Source organism: Vicugna pacos, chromosome 8 (genome assembly GCF_048564905.1).
Source record: "Vicugna pacos chromosome 8, VicPac4, whole genome shotgun sequence".
NCBI classification, from domain to species: Eukaryota; Metazoa; Chordata; class Mammalia; order Artiodactyla; family Camelidae; genus Vicugna; species Vicugna pacos.
This window is the reverse complement of record NC_132994.1, coordinates 3,636,664-3,656,743: the sequence shown is the minus strand read 5'-3', so window position 1 is coordinate 3,656,743 and position 20,080 is coordinate 3,636,664. Positions and strand designations below refer to the sequence as shown.

Sequence of the window (20,080 nt, the reverse complement as noted above, 5' to 3'; positions counted from 1 at the left end):
TACGTATACATACATATATATTTGTTTTCGAATTCTTTTTCATTATAGGTCACTACAAGATACTGAATATAGTTCCCTGTGCTCTACAGTAGAAACATGTTGTTTATCTATTTTATATATGGTCATTAGTATCTGCAAATCTTGAACTCCCAGTTTATCCCTTCCCCTCTCCTCCTCCTATAACCATGAAATTGTTTACTATGTCTTTGAGTCTTCTTAAAATTTTTATTTATTTTTTTATTTATTTAAAAACATTTTTGGGGGCAGTTTCTTGTAAAATGTGTGCTGTTCTTCAAATGAACTCTTTCTGCTGCCGGTGCATCTTCCCTAGTTGACTACATGCAGCGATGAGAGACTGCTCAGTCTCTCAGACATCTCCTGGTCCTCTGCTCCCTGTCAGCATCTCTGGAACATGGGGAATTCCTTGAATACATTAAGCACATTCCTCATTCAGGACTTTTGCCGGAACTTTTCCTTCTGCCTGAATATCCCCAGTTCACCCACTGTGTCTCCATAATTCACTTCCTTTTTCCTTTCAGGTTTCTACTCAAATGCTATCTTTCCAGTGACCCTCCGACTGACCCCTCTTTACAAGAGTGACCCATGTTCTGCCTTCATCTCAGCATCCACCCTGACATTATCTTTTTATTGCACGTGTCACCATCTGATATACAATCTATTAGCCACTAATTCCCAAAGTAACTATCCACTTCTTCCCTTGGGGTGTAAGTTCTAAGAGGGAAGAAAATTCACTTTGTCCACTTTTATATGTCAACAGTGCCTGGGACATGGTAGTGCTTCATAAATATTGATTTAATGAATAAATGCTGAATGCATAATAAGGAAGAATTTTCAGAAGGTTTTCAATCCTTCTAAGCCACTAGGAGATAATTATTCACAGACATTAAATTCAGTCTTCCAGCTAGAACACAGCACTGGCACATAAAAATTGCCCTGTGTTCATCTCACCTAGGAGAACACTTAAACAGCTGGTTAAACCAGAAGAATTGATGGAACTATTTGTAGCTATCATCGTCTCGGTTAACTTTCCCATCACAAGTCACGTAAGGAAAATGGAATCTTATCTGTCCTATAAGTGGTTGTTTCCCAAGAAGTAAAACAAGTGCAAGGAACTCAGTAAATGCTTGTTGTGTTGAAATATACATTTATTAGAATATATAGGTGTGTATTTATAGACATAGATGCTACATATGTATCCTACTGTGTATAAAGCTCTAGTTCATTAAAGCCTCTTGATTATTTGATGAAGAAAGATTCTCTTTTCTCTTGCGTCTTCAATAGGACACAAAGCCAAATGTGCCAACTTTGTAAATTACCAAGGTATTAATCAAAGCCAGCTGCAACTTACAAATGCCCCCCTTTTATAAGGGGTCAATCTGGGCATGTGTTCTCCTTAGTGTTATGCAGCATTTGATCTCTCTTGATCACACCATCCAGTTCTTTTTAATAGGATATTGTCTGACTTTATGAGGACTCCTTAGGTCCAATAATGATTTCAGCATTCTCTGAAACACACACACACAAACACATTCATTTTACAAGTCCATTGTGTTGACACAGCATGAGGTAACATGATGTAAGATCAACACTTTTTATTTTACTTATAAAAAGATACCTGTGATATGAATTTATGCATTTATATGGGCGCCAATACAAAACCAGGAAGAAATTGGACAACAGTCTTAGGAACTGTAAGTTTGCCTTCAATACGTAACAAACAGATGTTAGAACAGGAGACTCAGTTTTGCTTAGAACACAACCCAAGTCACGCTCTGGTAAAAGGCGCTTAGAGAAGCACATTAACTCTTGCCAGCCTTCCGAGAGTTATTTTGCAGTAACTCAGGCACTGAAGGAGCCGTAGCCTCTGGAGATAGGGTAGCAAATTAGCACCACTCTTGTGGAAGCTTACCGTGCTGGGGCAGTGATCAAGGGCTTTCACTGACCCAGAATTACTTAGGTCCCAATCTAAGTCCTAGAAATAAATCCTAAATATAAAGGACGTGTATATAAACACCCATCCTTCTGTCGGCATTCTGTTTATTGTGTGCTCTAATTCTAGGGCCGTCTCACAAGCATTTATAACCATTGTCCCGTTATAATAGTCACAGAAGGGTCTTTCACTCTTGAAATCGCCCCTGTTTGGAAAGAAATGATCTGGTCTTCCTACTCCAGCCCATCCATAGAAAATGAAAAGATTCCTTGTCTCAGGCAGGATCTCTCCCAAATCTCTCTCTTTGCAGACCACACCCTTGGGGAGATTCCGTAAGACAAAGGCATAGAAAGACCTAAGAACTGATTTATTTTTTTCCCCCTTCATTATTCAATTTTATTAAGTTTTCCATTTTAATAGGTTATATTGTAATAGGATCTTTTATTATTTTACATTGTGTACATACATATGCATATATGTATATCACTTGTGGGAAGTTAATTCTGATTATCACCTAAAGATAAAGTTTTTAAAAATTATTGAAGTATAGTCAGTTTACAATGTTGTGTCAATGTCTGGTGTACAGCATAATGCTTCAGTCATACATATACATATATATATTCATTTACATATTCTTTTAAATTATAGATTTATGTACAAGTTCCCTGTGCTCTACAGAAGAAACTTGTTGTTTATTTTATATAACTGCAGTTAATATCTGCAAATCTCGAACTCCCAGTTTATCCCTTCCCACCCTCTTTCCCACGAGCAACCTGTAAGATTGTTTACTATGTCTATGAGTCTGTTTCTGTTTTGTAGATGAGTTCACTAGTGTCTTTTTCTTTTTATAGATTCCACGTATGAGTGATATCATATGGTATTTTTCTTTCTTTTTCTGGCTTACTTCACTTAGAATGACGATTTCCAGGTCCATCCATGTTGCTGCATATGGCATTATTTTATTCTTTTTGTATGGCTGATTAGTAGAATTGACTTACTTTTGATCATTTAAAGAATACAACTTGCTGTTTGTAAATAGTTTCAAAATTATGTTTCCATGTGCATATGAAAGTGATTTAAAAATATGCATATTTTTTACTTTAAATTCAGTCTTGTTCATATGAACCTAATGGGACTCCAATATTTAAAAAAAAGATTACATGAACACCAGTTTTTCATGACAGGGTTATTCTTTCCTTCTCTTTTCTCAAGATAAAACCACACCCTCAAAACAGTGAAGAATTATTAAGTAAGGAGGGAATGGTAAAAACTCAAGTCCTACTATTTTTTCCCACTGACGGTAACATGGCACTGGGAGGGTCCCCGTCCTTTACACAAGGCTGGAGCTCTGAGATGGCTGAGGATGCCGTGTTGAGCAGTGGTCTGGCCTCAGCCGCTCACCTGCGTAACATCCGCACTTTATCAGGGAATTATGTGCGTGCACGGAACTAAAAACAACGGGTTCCAGATTTAAATCACTGGATTATTAAAATAGTATTTTGCCAAGCCTTAGGCAAAGAAACCTAAACACCAGCTCAACCCAGAATTTTTCAGTTGATTTATTTCACCAAGTCCATAAAACACAGAAAATGCAGTGTTTAATTTTCCCCTTCACTTCTGTATATCTGCACGTGTCTCTGTGTGCAGGATGATAACTAGGGTTCATGAGAAGCAAGCAGTCTGTCCCTAGGCTCTGTCTCCATCCACCCCTTCTCCCTCCCTCTCCACAGTCTCCTTCTTTCTTTCTTAACTCAGTTTCTCCAAAGCAATGGGATTCAGGGCATCCAGGCCTATAGCACCTCCTGCCTTGGTTCACAGACCAACACAGCTACTAATATTGTACCTTCAGGGGAAAATCTGGTTTCCTGTGCAGAACTGGCTGCTGCAGTCTGTTGAATCTGGGATATGCTTACGTGATTCTGTCCCTCCCCACCCCTGGCCCCCCTCTTCCTCACAATGGGACAAGGGATCACTTGGGAGGGCTTACGCCCCTCCTCGCCCTCTAACACGAACTGTAACACAGAGCTTGTCTGTCCTTTATCAGGAATTTCTCCCTCCTCCTTTTCCCTAAAGGATGAGCATTTGAAAACAAAGCAACTTTTTATTTAATTTATATTGAGTAAAATGAATATAGAAACATGATTGGTACAAGCAAACTTTTTTTTCTTTGTGGATATTGTTTTATTACTATTTCCCTTGTCAGGAAGTCTCAACTCAGCTTTTTTTTTTTTTTTTGAAGTACAGTCATGTGTGAATTTCTGGTGTTCAGCATGTTTCAGTGATCCATATACATACCTATATTCTTTTTCATTATAATTACTACAAGATATTGAATACAGTTCAGGGTGCTATACAGAAGAAATTTGTTGTAGCAAGAGATTGTTTTTGGTGTTTTTTTTTTTTTTTTGTCCAAAATAAACTTTAATAGTTCTTGGCTACTGCAAACCAAGATTCAATATAGTCATATGTCCATATGCAGGAAGTGCATTATATGATGAGGGTTCTTTAGTCCAGGCCATCTTTAAGGTCTCTTGTGTTCCTGAAATATAGGCTTGTCCTGTGCTTCTCTGATTCCCTCAGCCCCTACATCCGGCCCTTCAGCAAGTCTGGCCAAGACCACCTCTAAAAAGGTGCCTTGATTTGTTTACATCTTTCCTCTTACAACCACCCCCCTCATGGTAGCCCCTGCTGACATTTGCCTGGATACAACAGCCTCGGAGCTGGTCTCTTTATTTTCACTGTCAGAAGCCAGAGTGATCTTTGTAAAGCAAAAATCAGTTCATACTGTTGCCCTGCTCAAACCCTCCAGTCCCTTCCCACTTTTATAGCACCAAATGGAAACTTCTCACTGGGGGGGCCTAAAGGGCCCTGCAGGACTTGGCCCTGGAATCCATCATCTCTTACCACGCCCTCTTTGGCTCAGCCCTTCCAGACAAGAGGGCCTTTTAATGTTCGCAGAACAGGCCCAGCTCTGCCCGCCCAGAGCCTTCTCCCTGGGCTGCGCCAGTGCTCTGATCTTTGCAGAGCTGGCGTTCAGATCTCAGCACTAGTATCACCCCTTACAGAGGCTTTCTAGGGCTACCCCACGTATAGTGAGTGGTCCCTGTCACTCTCCAGGAGTAACTTTGTGTCACTTTGTTGCAGAAAAATGTGCTACAGCTCAGTGTTACAGGTCAATTGTGACAGCAACCTGCATCCAGGCAAGAGATCAAGCAGCTTTCAGAGAGTTGGAGAACTCAGGTTTATTATGCCAGCAGGCCCAGAGGCGTTAACACTCTAAGCTCTGGAGCCCATCTGTAGGTTCACACAGGCCTTTATAGGCCACCAGTTTACACTTTGCAATATCATATGCAAATAAGGTATAACAAAAGTTGACTAATTAGGAACAAGCTTTGTAGAAATGGACCAATCAGGAGGGAGAGAAATGGACCAATGAGGAGTGAGGGAAATGGACCAATCAGGAAGGAGAGAAATAACCAATCAGGAGTGAGGAAAAGGGACCAATCAGGAGTGAGATCCACTTTTCTAGAAGTTAGCCACTTCAGAGGCAAAAAGTGAGATAAAGCTGCTGGGTCAGGGAACCAGATGGTGCTGCCGGGAGAGTAGTGGCCCTGCCTGGGTGTCCTGCGAGTCTTTTTATGGGGCTTCCCACCTCAACATCACCTACACGTTATTATATATAGAGGGAAAACAGTTAAAAAAAAAGATGCCAAGTTCTCAAAGGTTAGATGCAAAAGGAGAAAGGTTCTGGTCCCTTAGCATCCCAGTCCCTCTCCTCTGAGGAAGGCTCACCTGGCGCGACAGTCTGTCACCAGCAAAGCAATGGAAGCTATGACAGAAAGGGGGACAAAGAGCCGCCAGATTGTCCCTTCTCACCCTGTCGAGGTGCTTTATCTATCTCCCTGAAGTGTGGCGAGGCTTTCTGAGGACCGATGGCAAGATTCACTTCTTCCCTTGAGATTTCTGAAGCTGGGAAGCTTGCTGGATTCCCTTGAACTAGCGGGGAAGGCGGAAACTACAGTCCAGGGTTTCTCAGATGGAGACAGTAGGCGTGCAGACATCCGGGTCTCTACACCTCGGTAAGAGAACGGGGTGAAGGAGCCCTTCAGTTTCCGTGACGCTGAGTGAGAAAGGCTGGAATTAGCGGGTGGACAGGACCTGCAGAGCTGCAGCGGCAGCCGGTTAGTGGTAGTTGTAGAGGCAACCGGTACCCAGGGGAGGTGCGGACGGACCGCGTGGGGCTGAGTGAGGACGCGCCCTGTGCATCTTTCCAGCCGCGGCAAGCTGCCTGCAGCTCCAGCGCTCCGTCCTCTTACATCCGTGCTCTGGGCAATGTGACTTTAAAGCTTCTGTCATCGAGGGATAGAGCTTTGACTCTGACCCGACCTTACGACTAGCTTCGGCCAATGGGACGTGGGAGGAGTGGCTGAGCGCCAGGTCTGGGCCGAAGCGCAAGAGGCTGTGCAGCTTCCGCTCGGTCCTGAGCCCCTGTGACCTCTTGATCAGGCGCGTCTGTTGGCGGATAAGCAGTCCCGTGGAGAAGACAGGACTTGTCCCAACTGAGCCTCTTACTTACTACCCGCCCACCTTTCTCTGACCTGCTAGCAGACGGCAGGCGCGGGGGAGAGCCCAGCGGAGACCAGTCACACCCAGCCTAGACCAGACAAACGTCAGTCAGCGGACTCCTGCACAGTAATAAATGGTTACAGTTTCAAGCTACTGAGTCTGGGGGTCAGTTATTATAGCCAAAGATACATGGAGTCAAGAACAATGCCCCTTAATGCCAGCTGTGCCACGTACCGTACGACTGTCATTCTAACAGAAACCGCTGGCATGAGACTGGTCCTTCCCCTGCTTCAGAGGACGCCTAGCTCCTGATGGAACCAGCATGCCCAGGGCTGGGGCCAAAACCAGTGAGGGCACCACAGCAGAACCAGCTGAGCAGCGATCACGTCAGGGACGGGATCAGCAGGAGAGTGTCTGTCTGGCAGCCCGTGCAAGCAGGTCTTTAGATGAAAGACAGTGGGTTTTAACATGACCATCAAAACGCTAAAAGTGATTGTGAGGTTTTTATTCAAAACAAAGAACTACTCTGTATAGGAAAAGGAAAAAAAATATTCTGCAGTGTTTGGTTAACACCTGAAGTGCTTAAAAATAAGCGTAGATTTATGAACCATCATTATTTCCTTTGCTAGCTATGTTTTATGACTTCTCATAATTACTTGAAAGGGGTTTTATAAACATAGACGTTTACATTTAAGATGGATAAAAATGGGTTTATGTAAAATAATTTGACAGCAAGAATGTTCTTGAGTATCAGAAATGCAGGTAAATCTGTCACCTTTGATAGTGAACAGAACAGAGTCTAGTCAAATTCATCTTACCTTGCCTTAGTTGACTAGCATTTTGCCTAGTTCGCTATCTTGGAATTTCTTTTCTGTTCTTTTAAGTCAGCATAGACTAAAGGATGTGGCAGCACAACATTTGAGTAAACAAAATAACTTTCTGTCCAACCCATCTAGTTCATGGTTTTCTCTAAATTGATTCTGGTCTTAAAAACAGAGACCTTAGGTTTATTTCACACAGTCTTGTAAGGGGATTATGTGGTCGCCATGCTCCTCTGAGGCCCCAGCTTTGTCTGGAGTTCCCCTTGCCTGTCTGGTGGATGATGTAGGGCTGCAAACAGGTGCTTGCAGAAGACAAGGCGCAGAGCAGCGTGGGTGAGAGCCTGGGTTGGGAAATGGGACAGACTTGGGTGCAAATCCTGGCTCAGTCAGGGCTTCATTCAGAGCTTTAGTCTTAGGGCAACGTGGTTGTTGAAGGATTTTAAAAAGCTAAAATATGTTGAAGGACTTTTAAAAGATAAAGTATACACTAGGGGAGGGATAAATTAGGAGTTCGGAATTAGCAGATACACACTACTATATATAATAGATGAATAAGAAGGTCCTACTGTATAGCACAGGGAACTATAGTCAATATTTTATAATAATGTTTCAAAAAGAGGTTATAATGAAGAGAAGCACAAATTTATTGATATAAGCCTGACATATTGTTCTAGCTAACTGATCATTTATGATGTGGCAATACGGAATTATTATTTTTTAGATATTGTACACAGGATTGGTTATTTTAAAACATTCAGAACAGTAAGGCCCTACTGTATAGCACAGGGAACTATATTCAATATCTTGTAATAGCCCATAATGAAAAAGAAAATGAAAAGGAATATATACATATGTATAACTGAATCACTATGCTGTTCTCCAGAAATTAACACATTATAAATTGACTGCATTTCAATTAAAAATAAGTAAATAAATATTATCACCAAAACAAAGAAAAACATTCAGGAGTTAGAACAAAGTTTAATTAGAGGTCATTTTTCATGTTCTAAGAGTAACAAGAGATTAGACAGAGCTGTTTTTTCATTTTCAATAATGAAAATTTACCTAAGGTTTGGAAAAGAAGTGAAGAGGACGTAGGGTGAGGACATTTTCAACCAATCACAGCCTTGTCTTGATGTGTTGCTGTCCTCAGAGTCTCTGTCCTGGGGTCTTTCACAGGTGAGGACAAGTTATCCTGTGATTATTTTGGCAATACAGTAATTTAATTTCCTTTGAGATAATACTAAATGGACCTACCATTTTCCATAACTCTGAGGTTTAATCTATGCTGTGTCATTAGAAACCTGTATACCCTCAGTTACTTAAATCACCACAGGTTCCATGTCAACAGATATTTGAAGATTTTATGAAGAGAAGAACAATTACTTGTATTACGTCTTGTGGGTGTCATTAAACAAGGAGAAGACACAATTCTAGTCCTCGAGGAGTTGATAATCGAGTCAGAGGGCCAGATACAGAAATGTGCATGAGACAAGGTCACGGGAAGGACAGTGTCATCAAAAGGGGCAAATCGTGCTCTGCTGCTCAGAGACAGGGTGTGGGGGTTGGGGGGGTCCGTTTGGTGGAAAGAGGCCAGGGAAGGAGCCGTGTTATGGAAAACACCTGAAATAAGCAGAATTTCAACAGCCACCTTGTGTGTCTATTGGCGGCAGCAACTGGAGGAAGTGTGAGGAGACACTGGACTGTTCATTCTGTGGTCGCGAGTCATTAATCTAGCTGTGGCATCACAAGCATTGATGAGAACTGAGTTGAGAAGATTGAGGTCACACTGCTTCGGGCCTCAACTTCCAGAGAAAGATTTAGTTCAGCATAAAGACAATTCCTGAACCTTGTCTGAATAAGGAGAGAAGTGAGCTTCTGTGCTGATTCTTTCAACAGATATTTATTTTAGAAATAGTAAATTCATCATTTCACATGTAATTATTTACAGTGCCTCTTCTAGTTCTACGATACGCTGATGATTTGTTAAGATATTTATTTAAGCTGACCAAGAATGGATGCATAATAGTTGACCCTTGAAAAATGCAGGGGTTAGAGGTGCTGACCCTTCACACTGGGGAAAATTTGGGTCAGTGTAGAGTCTACAGTCAGCCCTCTGCATCTGTGGTTCTGCAGCCACAGATTCAACCACCACGGGATCATCTAGTACCATGGGAGGTAGGTAGTGGAAAAATCCACATATAAATGGACACACGTAGACCAACACCATGTGGTTCAAAGGGCAACTGTATTTTGTTCATTGATATCTTTTAACCCTGATGCTTCCACATATGAATAGAGTTTCCCCCTCCTTTGAATGCCCCCTGTATTTTATACCTACTTTGTTTATTGCACATTGTATTTTCATTTCATAGTATCTGTATCTATATCTATATCCACATCATCTCTTTCTGACCAAATGCTAAACTCCAGGAGGTGGGGCCCATGTCCACCCTGCCTTTGTATACCCTACACTGTTCAGCTTAAGAGGCATCCAGAATGTGTTGAATGAGTAAAAGGTTTTTTTTAATTAATTTATTTTTTCCATTGTTTTTTATTGAAGTCTAGTCAGTTTACAGCGTTGTGTCAATTTCTGGTGCACAGCATGGTGTTTCAGTTATACATGTACATACATATGTTCCTTTTCATATTTTTTCATTATAGGTTTAATTAATATTTGCTTTCAAATGCAATCACTAGACTCAGTTTAAATGTTTTAAGTTGCATACACCTCATTTTTATCTGGAAGATTCCTGCTGGTAATGACTGAAAGGAGTACTTGAAAGGCGAATTTCTCAGTCCTCTGGGGATAAATAGAACACCACACTTGTTAATGTTTGTTATATTTCATTACAACAATAATACATATTCATTGTAGAAAATTTATATATTACAGATACGCAATAGGAATAAATCACAGTCTCCTATAATCTTAACTCAGAAATAACCACAGTCACTGTTTTAGAGGAGTTTGTGAAGCTGACTTTATGTGCATATTTTAAAGCATTGAAAGCTAATTTGCCCTTTAGGAAGGGCAACTATTCTGTGCTCCTTATTTTGGCACTGAAAATATTAATCCTCTCAAAATGTGTAGGGGAAAAAAATCACTCCTTTATAAATGTACATTTCTTTGCCTAATAATTTAGTTGAATATTTTTTCATGTGTTTACTGACCATCTATTTCCTGCATGAATCGCCTCTTCACATTTTGCTCTGTTTTTCTATTGGGATATATATCTCTCTCCTTTTAAAAAATGACTTTTGAGAGCTGGCTGTGTATTAATAAACATTTTCTCCAGTCACGTGTCTGCCTTTTAACATATTTCCTTTCAGAGTCACTGATCCCTAGGAAGAAGCTCTAATAAATAGAGTGAAAGTCAACTCTGTGACCACGTCTTCCTCTCATTTCTAATGTCAGGAGCTAGAATGTCTTCCAAGAATGGAAGCAAACACAGCAACCACCAGTGGAATATTATCTCTAGGGGAAGAATTATTTTCTGAAACAATGGTAAGAAGAGCATTTAAATTTTTTAAATGCGCTCGCTTACTTTAACTGATTACTAAAAATTTGGAACTAATACGATGGCTTTCTTTTTACCCTTATTCGTATGATAGGGCTATCACGTCATACTGGCTAAAAAGGAACAGGATGGAAAGTGCATGCTCACGATGACAAGTCAGAGCTGGTAATTACAGCTACAGTGACATCTGTTCCTCCACTAAGGATGCACTGAAGTATTTTCACGGAGTTTTAGGAGAGTCAATGCATGACTGTATCCCATCCATTCAATAGAGAATGAGCACTCATGGTTTGGGAACTAAGAAGTTAGCTGGAGGCAAGGCTGAAATTCTTTCTTCTTGGAAAATGGAAACTCTGATGGGGGAGAAAAGTCAAAGAAATTACAAAAGGGAAAAAGCAAAGCAACGCGGCTGGGCGTCCCGAAGTACACCGAAATGAAGAAAGGGAAAAAGAAATAGCCCAGTTAAAACAGAAGCAGCTAACGCAACATTGTAAATCAACTATACTTCAATCTTTAAAAATTTAAAAAAAAAAAAAAAAGACTGTCAAATACCACCAAAAAAAGTAAGCGCAGAACTTTGTGTTCTCGAACAAGTTCAGTAGCAAGTCTTTTTTTTTTTTTTTTACGGCATGATGACACTTCTGCTCCTCCAAAGAATAATTGTGTCTATGACTTTACAGAATCCTTTGTCTATTTAATTTGTTTGATGAGAATGTTAACAGTTTTCCCATTAAAGTACATTTTAAAACATTAAAACAAAAAACAAACGATTGAGAAGTGAGGCTTAGAAAAAAACTCCTTCTTTAAATTTCTAATCATGGTTCAATTATCAAAATGTGGTGCAATGTTAATTTAAATTGTTTTAAGTTATGTAAGTGGGGCATTAAAATATGGAACAGTTTTTTAAAAATGCATTTCAAATGGAATTTATCCTGCATATGGCATAAAAATGCTAGTTCGACGTGTCTCCCATGGGGCATAAATATTGAAAGGAGTTTGTGTTTGAAATTTTAAAAATTTTTTTAAGGCACGCAAGGGTACAACTAAACTGGGCATTAGAGACCCTACAAGTTGTTTGCTGGAATTCAGAGTCCTGTCAGATTCCCGTATTATTTTCAGATGTTCATACCAGTGGTAGCTTCAGAAGCAAGCGGAAAGGTGGTTCATTTATAACGGTATGTAGGTTAGAGAAATAAAAGCTGCTTGGTTAGGGGCTCTTTGACTTGAAGTCACTGTAAAATTCAATGAAAACAATTGGATAAAGGACCAAGACCTCGGGATTCGACAGCCTGTGATCATGAAACCAGCCCAGATTCGAACACTTTTCTGAAAGAGGAACACAGGAGTATTTTATTTATTGATCTGAGGATGCTGGTGTTATCTAGGGACAAAATAAGCACAGACATGAATACTTTTTAATTTTATTTGTTCATTTCTCACTTTCTTCTGAACTCTTGTTTAGTTTAACACTAAGTAGGAAAAGGAGCAATTCAAGACAGAAACAAAAATGTAAAAGTATTTGGCTAGTTCGAAAACCTCTGAAAGATTATGAGATTATTAAAATGTATAAGAAAGTCATGTAAGATGAAGTTGATTTAATTGTATTAAAACACACATTAGAGGCAAAATGTCCAGCTTCCTGTTAAATAGTTTTAAAGTCTTCCTTTAAATAGTACTAATTAAATATAAATGTAAAGTTAATAATCTCTGAGAGAAATAAAGCCTGGATGCTTTTACTTCAACTCACTAGCAAAATTAAAAGATAAAGTACAATTGCTTAGTGAGAAAAAAAAAAAAGATTCAGATCAGGGTAATACTATTTAAAAAATCAGAGAAAGATCGGCACAAGTCTGATGCAGGTTTGTGAACCGTGTTTTCCAAATGGCCATCTGAGCGGTGTGACTCGTGTGACATCCTCCTTCCTTGGCCTCTTTCCACAGTGAACTAAAAACCAGTGATGAAAATCACAGGAGAAGAAAACACACCAGGAGGTTTTAAGTCCTGACATAGAAACTTGGTTTGCATCACCATGGATGCAAGACTCCGAAACTGCAGGGATTTTGATCACGCTGAAAGACAGGTTTAAAAACCACTTCTCGTTGACTCTTTAAGAGTTTCACTTCCATGAAGTGGAAACAGCTATCTTCTAATTTTTTTAACATTTTGATTTTTACCAGCCTAATTTTCTTTATTTCCTGATCTGTGAGCCCAGACCATTTGTGAACCCTATTTCTATGGTTTAAGATGACTATTACCTTAATGATATTAACTGTTAGTGATAAATAGTATAATTTATTCTTATTTATCTCCAACTGTGCCAATACTGAGCATTAAACAAATTTGTCTGTTTTTAATGCCTGAATTCTATAATGGTTTCACTTTTCTTTCAAATATATATACATATATATATATACACACACAATATGTATTACAAATATAGATGCATACCTACTATATATAATCTGTCTACCTACACATACACACATACACCTACACCGACCTGCAGAAAAATGTCACCTTCACATGTTCCAAGGAGTCCCAAAGACTCCCAGATCAAAATCCAGGATCTGCAGTTTCAATTCACAGAAAGATACAATATTTAAAATCACATAATACTTTTGTGGACTCTGAGACAAACCATGTCCCACCAACCTGTATCCACGCACATGATCAGAATCCGGCAGGCTCTCTTTGATGAACTTTATAGAAACAGAAATAAAAGTAAAAACTGAAACATAAATGACTTTCCCTTTTAGCTCAAGTGTTAAAAAAAACTAATGATCTACCTGTGAATGGACGCCACATGCCATACTTTGAAGACACTTCCTAACCCAAGTGAGACACTATGGATAGGCACTTGCATCCATCCGTCATCCTATCTGTGAAACCGCTAATAAAACAGAAACCTGAAAGGCATTCTTCGTGGCTCCCAGGCGACAGGGCTGTAATTAAGCAAAACCTGGGCGCGAGTTGGCGGAGTCCTGTCTGGCGGAGTCCTCCGTCCCCGCCGAGTGGGAGGGTCACACGGGAGAGACTAATAAGGGCAGGGATGCGTTCCCCTTCCCCACTCGCAGGGCGCTCAGTCCCGGCGGTACGGCAGCCCTGCCCGGACTCCACTGCGCCTCCGGGGGGCCAGGCGCGCGCTCGCGGTCGCGGTCAAGGTAAGCTGCGCTGCGCGGCCACCCGGCCTCCCCCCGCCCTCCCGCACGCAGGCCAGCCCTGGGTCACCCGCTCGCGTTTCTCGTCCTCGGCGTGCATCTGCTTGGCGAGAAAACGTGAAAACGGTGCTGCGCGCGGAGCTGGGTCTGGGTGGCTGAATAGCGCACACCTGCAATTCCGCATTCCCATGGAGAGCGTGCGCAACGGCGGGGCCCCCAACGGGTGGCACGATCTAGCCACTTTGCAGGCTACACAGATTGTGGTTTGTGTGGCCGGGTTCACGGAAGGCAGGCTGCGGGCTACATACTTTATTTCTAGGTGATTTGGCTGGACTGCGTGTTTGTAAGGCGGAACCAGGAGCCCTGCTGATGCGGCTGTGAACAGACACCAGTACAGAATGAAAACAAAAATCTATGAGGTTAAAGGCACAAAACAAATAAACTCAATATACATTCGTGCCGCTCGATTTTTTTCTTTTGTCTCGGTCTAGAGACGCTCCCCTCCCCTGGTAGCGAGGAGACAGTTAAGGGACATAAACAGGGGGGCGCGGGGCTGCGGTGCCTCCTCCCCGCCGGGTTACCGGCTCCGACCCGCGGCTGCTTCTCCGAGTGCGGCTCCCCGGGGCGCGGGCGCCGGCGGCGGTCCCAGGACTCGGCCTCCTCGGCCCCGGCCCTGCGCCCAGGCGCCCCCACCGCCCCAGCCGCTGCCTCCGCTGCCGGGATCCGCCTCCGAGGGCGCGGGGAGGAGGCGGGCCGCCCGCTGGGGCGCCCGCTGGAGGGTCCCGAAGAAGTTTGTTGGGCCGGAACCCAGCCCGCCGCCACCGCAGGCTCGCTGGCTCATCCCAAAGCCAGAGCTGCTCTACGTCGGCGACCGAGGAACGCAGCAAGCAGGCGAGTCAGTGGGCAGACCAGCGGGTGGACCGGCCAGGTTCCAGGAGACCCTAGAGGCACAGAGGCGCGGAGTGGCGGAGGGTGGGGAGGAGCGGGGGTCCAGGACACGTGGCCGGCCAGCTTCAGGGCACAGTGGACTGGGGGTGGAGAAGAGCAGGACTCAGAATCCTGAAAATGCGTGGAGTTTTACTGGAACCATCCAGAAATTGTAGCAGCCAGTGATCTGAGCTCCTGCTTGAGGCTGGGAAATGGGGGTCAAGGAAATAACTGTGCTGCCTCCCCACAACCCATCCCCAATTCCAAGACTACTTGGTTCCATCTTCTGCTGGAGTCGGAGGACAAAACAAGGTGGGAGGACCATCCGGGTGGGCAATTTGTATCTGCAGATAATGGCGCGGATGAGATAAAACCTCTCCAACAGCCCCCTCCCACCCACCCACAAAGAAAAAAAAAAAGAAAGAAAGAAAGAAAGAAAAGAAAGGGCGACAGCAATGGTGCGTCTTCTTCTGCCCCAAGCACCAGAGTCATTCTTTCAGGGATTTAAAAAAAACTGGGGAACTGAGTGACACTGTTACCCAAGGCAAGTTTGTGTGCTCCATGCACAATGAAGTAAAAAAAAATACCAAAATGTTGGCGTTTAGAGCAGAGAAAGGTTTTTTTTGCAGGGCTGAGGAAGGAGAAGGGGGGTGGGAGTAGAGGTGTCATGCCCAAGAAAACCCAGAACTCCCCAAAGGGGTTTTGGCAAAGCATGTTTAAAAGCCAGATGAGGGATGGGGGGTCGCAGGGTGCGTGACCAGCTTGTTTGGGATTCTCTGGTTAATGTGGAGGTAATGGGGTGGTCAACATTATCAGCCACTAGGGGCCAGATGGTCTGGGGGTCAAGCGGTCACAATCATCAAGTTGTTAATTACTTCCATTTGGCGGTTGTTTTAAGCATCTGAAAAACTCAAGAAATATGCATGAGCTACTGTTATCTGGTTACTTGAGAGACAGGCTACAGCAGAGGCCATCGGGGAGGGGGTCTGTCCCCGGAAGGCCCCACAGGGTCCTGCCCCATCTTTCAAGGGTCTTTCAGCATCTCCTTGCTGGTCCTTGGGGAGAAAACTGTAGGACCCTTTCTAAGCAAGGATCTTTGATATGTGCCTGCAGAGCAGGAGCTGAAATGTTTAGGTTTTCAGATGGGGCAAAAAGTGATCCCCAGGGGTGGAAAGTTCATTCTCTCCCTTGAGGGGATAGAAAATGTAGAAAGTGACAGGCAGGGCCTTTCCTGAGGTGTTGTGCAGCTGAGTTTTCCAGCTGGTCCGAGTCTGAGTGGGCTTTCCTGGGAAAGGAGGGAGGAGGCAGGCAGTAGACCAGGGGACTGAGCCCGAACCTGGTAAGAAAAGGTCAGAGAAAGAGCAAAAGGAGAACAGAAAACCAAATGTGATGATTCTGACAGCTGGGACATTGTCTCTGTACCTGAATCATCGGCGTCCAAGGAAACCACCTAAAACAGATGGAAGCCCATGGCATTTGCCAGTAATGGAAAATTCCCATTTACTTTCTGGACCTTCATTTTAATCTCTCCTGCTGCAATTTTAGTTCTTTTATTTATTTCTTCCCCCCCAGCAGGCAGAGATGCCTGGTGGGTACACAGAATGGGTGTTTAAAAGGCAGGAGAAGATGTGGAGATAGAAACCATGGTTGTATGGCCAGTTGGCATCCTAAATACAAATTCAAGTGTGGAATGAAAAATTAGCATTAATACAAACCAGCAGAGCTGGAGAGATGCTAATGTATAACCTGGGGTGGGAGGATGCTGGAAAAAAATAGAATGGAGGACTCTGGAGTTGGATGATTTGAGGCGAGCCATGTGGAGGATGTGTATGCTAAAGAGGCAGAGAAGAAGGAGGCTTAGCAGAATAGAGCAAGAGAGGGCATTCCAGCCAGAAGGAATGGCATGTGTGAAGGCTTAGAGGTGAGGGTGATCTGTCATGTGCCAGTAAGACTGAGAATCCAACTGGGGTGAAACCAGAGATGCCCCTGCCAAGTCAGTATCAGAGAGGAGACACTGAGGACCAAGGGACTCTTTAGGGTGTGATTTTGTAGGTTATCATTTTGCAGGTGATTTTGCGAGTGGCATATTTGGAAACTGATATAAAGATGGAAAATGCAAGAGTGGAATTTAAAAAAAAAAGTGGCATAATAGGCCTATCTTATCCATGCAGAGGTTGTAAAGCCCAGAGCATCTCTGGTCCCTCTCCTTGAGAAAAATTGAAGATAATCCTGAGATGGCAAGATTATTAGATCAGAAAGCTAGTAGAGTCTTTCAAACAGAAACAGGAGGAAAAGTGAATGGATTCGGAAAAAAGTATATATATATTTATATATATTAATTTAAAATTTGAAGTGGCATTGGGTCATTTATCTAGAAATATCTGTGGAAATAGAGCTAGAGAAATAAAATCTGACAAAATAGAGGTCAGTCCTGACGGTCGCAATTGAGAACAGTATCAAACCGTTGATACTGACAACTGTAGTTCAGAGAAGCGAGTCAATAAAACAAAGAAGTCTTTTAACGGTGGAGAGAGTTGGTTAAGCTCAAGGGAACATGAGCTATCGACCCCCTGGGAAGTCGCCACTGGTTTTGCAGAGATAGGAATACTACTAGGAAAAATGTTTTAGAGTTCATCACTTTTAGAGAAGTATAAACATTAAGAACCAGTGACATATACAAGTCCTTCTGTAGAGCACAGGGAACTATATTATTTTGTAGGAACCTATAAAGAAAGAGAATGTGAAAAGCAATATATGTATGTATATGTATAATCTTGAAACATTATGCTGTACACCAGAAATTGACACAACATTGTAAACTGATTATACTTCAATTGAAAAATAAAAAGATAATGCAAAGGATCTTAAAAAAAAAAAAGAACCAGTGAGGATGTTTTCTGTAAAGTTCAATAGTATTTTTTTTTTGGTCTCACTAAATAACTGAAATTATGTTCATTGACCAGTCTTTTATTAGATTTCCCTATATTTCTGTGTAACTCTTCAGTTCATTCATACCTTGTGGTAAATATTAAGTCCATAGCTTGATTTATTACTTGGTTTCAACCTTTCATTTGTTTTTTGGTAAATGTATTGCCTTAGGCTATATGCCTCCTACAAATTGATCAAATGAGTACCTACTGAATGCCAAGTTTAAACAAAATGCAAACATTAAGATACGATGTTCAGTACAGAGGAGACAGAATGTACACGAGTTACTACTATGCGGTACAGACTGAGCCGAGCTCTGGGGGATGGTGAGGCAGTGAGGAATGAACCCCACGATGGGGTCTGCAGACTTCATAGAGGACACGGCATTGAACGTGTGGAAGGCAGGGTCAATGTCCAGCAGATGGAGAGAGAACTAGAAGAACATCCCAACAACCTGTGCAGAAGCCTGGCATGTTTGGGGAACTGGGGAGTTGGGAGGAGTGTGATGGAGTAGTTTGTTTGGAAGGAGGCTGTGGGACAGGAGCCTGGTCAGATGGGTTGAAGCCCCACATAACACAGCCTCAAGCGCCTCCCTTAGGCGTGGGGATGAGGAGCAGCAGGAGATTTTGATAAAGCAGAACACGAAAGCCATTAGGTCTTTGCTTTGGAAATCGAGTTCTTGGGCGGGCGGGAGATGGAACTACATGGAACAGGCCTGGAGGAGAGGAGGCTGTTGGAGTCTGTTGCATTTTTCCAAGTTAGAGATGGTGAGGACATGAACTTGGGCAGCTTTTGTGAGAATGAGGAAGCTGGTATGGTTTTAAAAAACGTTTTATAGGTAGATTTGGTAGACTTGGATAGAGGTTTGACGTGGGGGATGACGAATGATTTCGAGACGATTTTGAAATTTCTGATTTGGTTTCCTAGATGGGATTTGGGATCCTAAAGGTGATGCCTGTAAGTGAAATGTAAAAATCAGGAAGTATATATGTATTTACGTGAAATATAATGTGTACGTGCAGTCAAACAGTAATTTAAAAAAGAAGAAGAGAAGGGGAAAAAAAATCAAGAGGTTTCTGTAGACTCTAACAAGGGCAGAAACATCGCCCAAGCTGCAAAAGACTTCTGCAGACTAACCTCAGATGCATCACTACGGCTGATGGCAAAACTGTGAAATAAGGCTATGTCTAGTCCTAAGGTCTTGAGGGTTTCTTGTCCTACTGTTGGCTTGGCTTTTTAACTGTATAAGAGTGACTTTCCAGTCGATTTTCTCCAATAGTTCATAGACTCTACTATCGTTTCACTAAAGATAGATTCTAAAGATTGGTAAAAAAACAGGTGTGTCACACCTGTTGTTTTTACTTACGAGATGGGTTGCTTCATAGCAGGATGGCCAGAGTCTCTTGGTGGAGTTAGGAAGAGGCATATTGGAGGGGAGTCAAGAAGGTTTGATTTAAAATTCAAAGCCTCTACCCACTCACACAGCGTTTATTTTTTTAAAAATATATTTAATGCATCAATTTAATTTTATTTTTTGACCTTAAAAATTGATTGAAGTGTAGTTGATTTACAATGTTAGTTCCAGGTGTACAGCAGAGTGATTCAGTTATACATAAACATACATGTATATTTTTTCTTTTCAGATTCTTTTCCATTATGTTATTACAAGAAATTGACTATAGTTCCCTGTGCTATACAATAGGTCATTGTACCCACAGCATTTCTTTATAATGAGTGCTCTGAAAACATAAGTTCTCTTAGCCATTTAACAAGTCAAGCCTACTTTTTTAAGTCAAAGTTTTGGGTTGTTCATTTAACAGCCTCCTTAAAGTGAATCGATATTCCCTTCTATCATCTCCTCACTTTTTCTCCTTTCACTTGCCTTTTCCATGTTATTTTTTATTTTGATATGAGATCAAATGCTCTGACTCTTTACCTAATACCAAATTTCAAAGCTGCAGAATGAGCATTATACATTGTTAGATGGCATGACAGTAAAATTATTCTGCAGGCAGATTTGGTTTGCTTTCCTTTGTATGAGCCCTGACCATCGTATCTAGCAAGCCCCCATTCCGTCCTTCGATCTACGTCTTCTGTTTTCCTTTGCTTCCTAGTGCTTATCTCTCAAAGATAACGGACATGTTTGTTTCTTCTCGATCTTTATTTTTGATTTTGATTTTAATATACCTTTGCATCAAACACCAGCCT

General features: G+C 42.0%; 1 protein-coding gene across 1 annotated transcript in view; it reads left to right on the top strand.

Moving 5' to 3' along the window:
• The first annotated feature begins 13,954 nt into the window (after window positions 1-13,954).
• The window catches only part of COL19A1 (collagen type XIX alpha 1 chain), a 332,279-nt gene continuing 326,153 nt past the window's right edge, over window positions 13,955-20,080 (top strand). The window contains exon 1 of the mRNA XM_072965486.1: window positions 13,955-14,020. The gene's annotated coding sequence lies outside the window, so the exon portion shown is untranslated. The remainder of the gene's footprint in view (window positions 14,021-20,080) is intronic.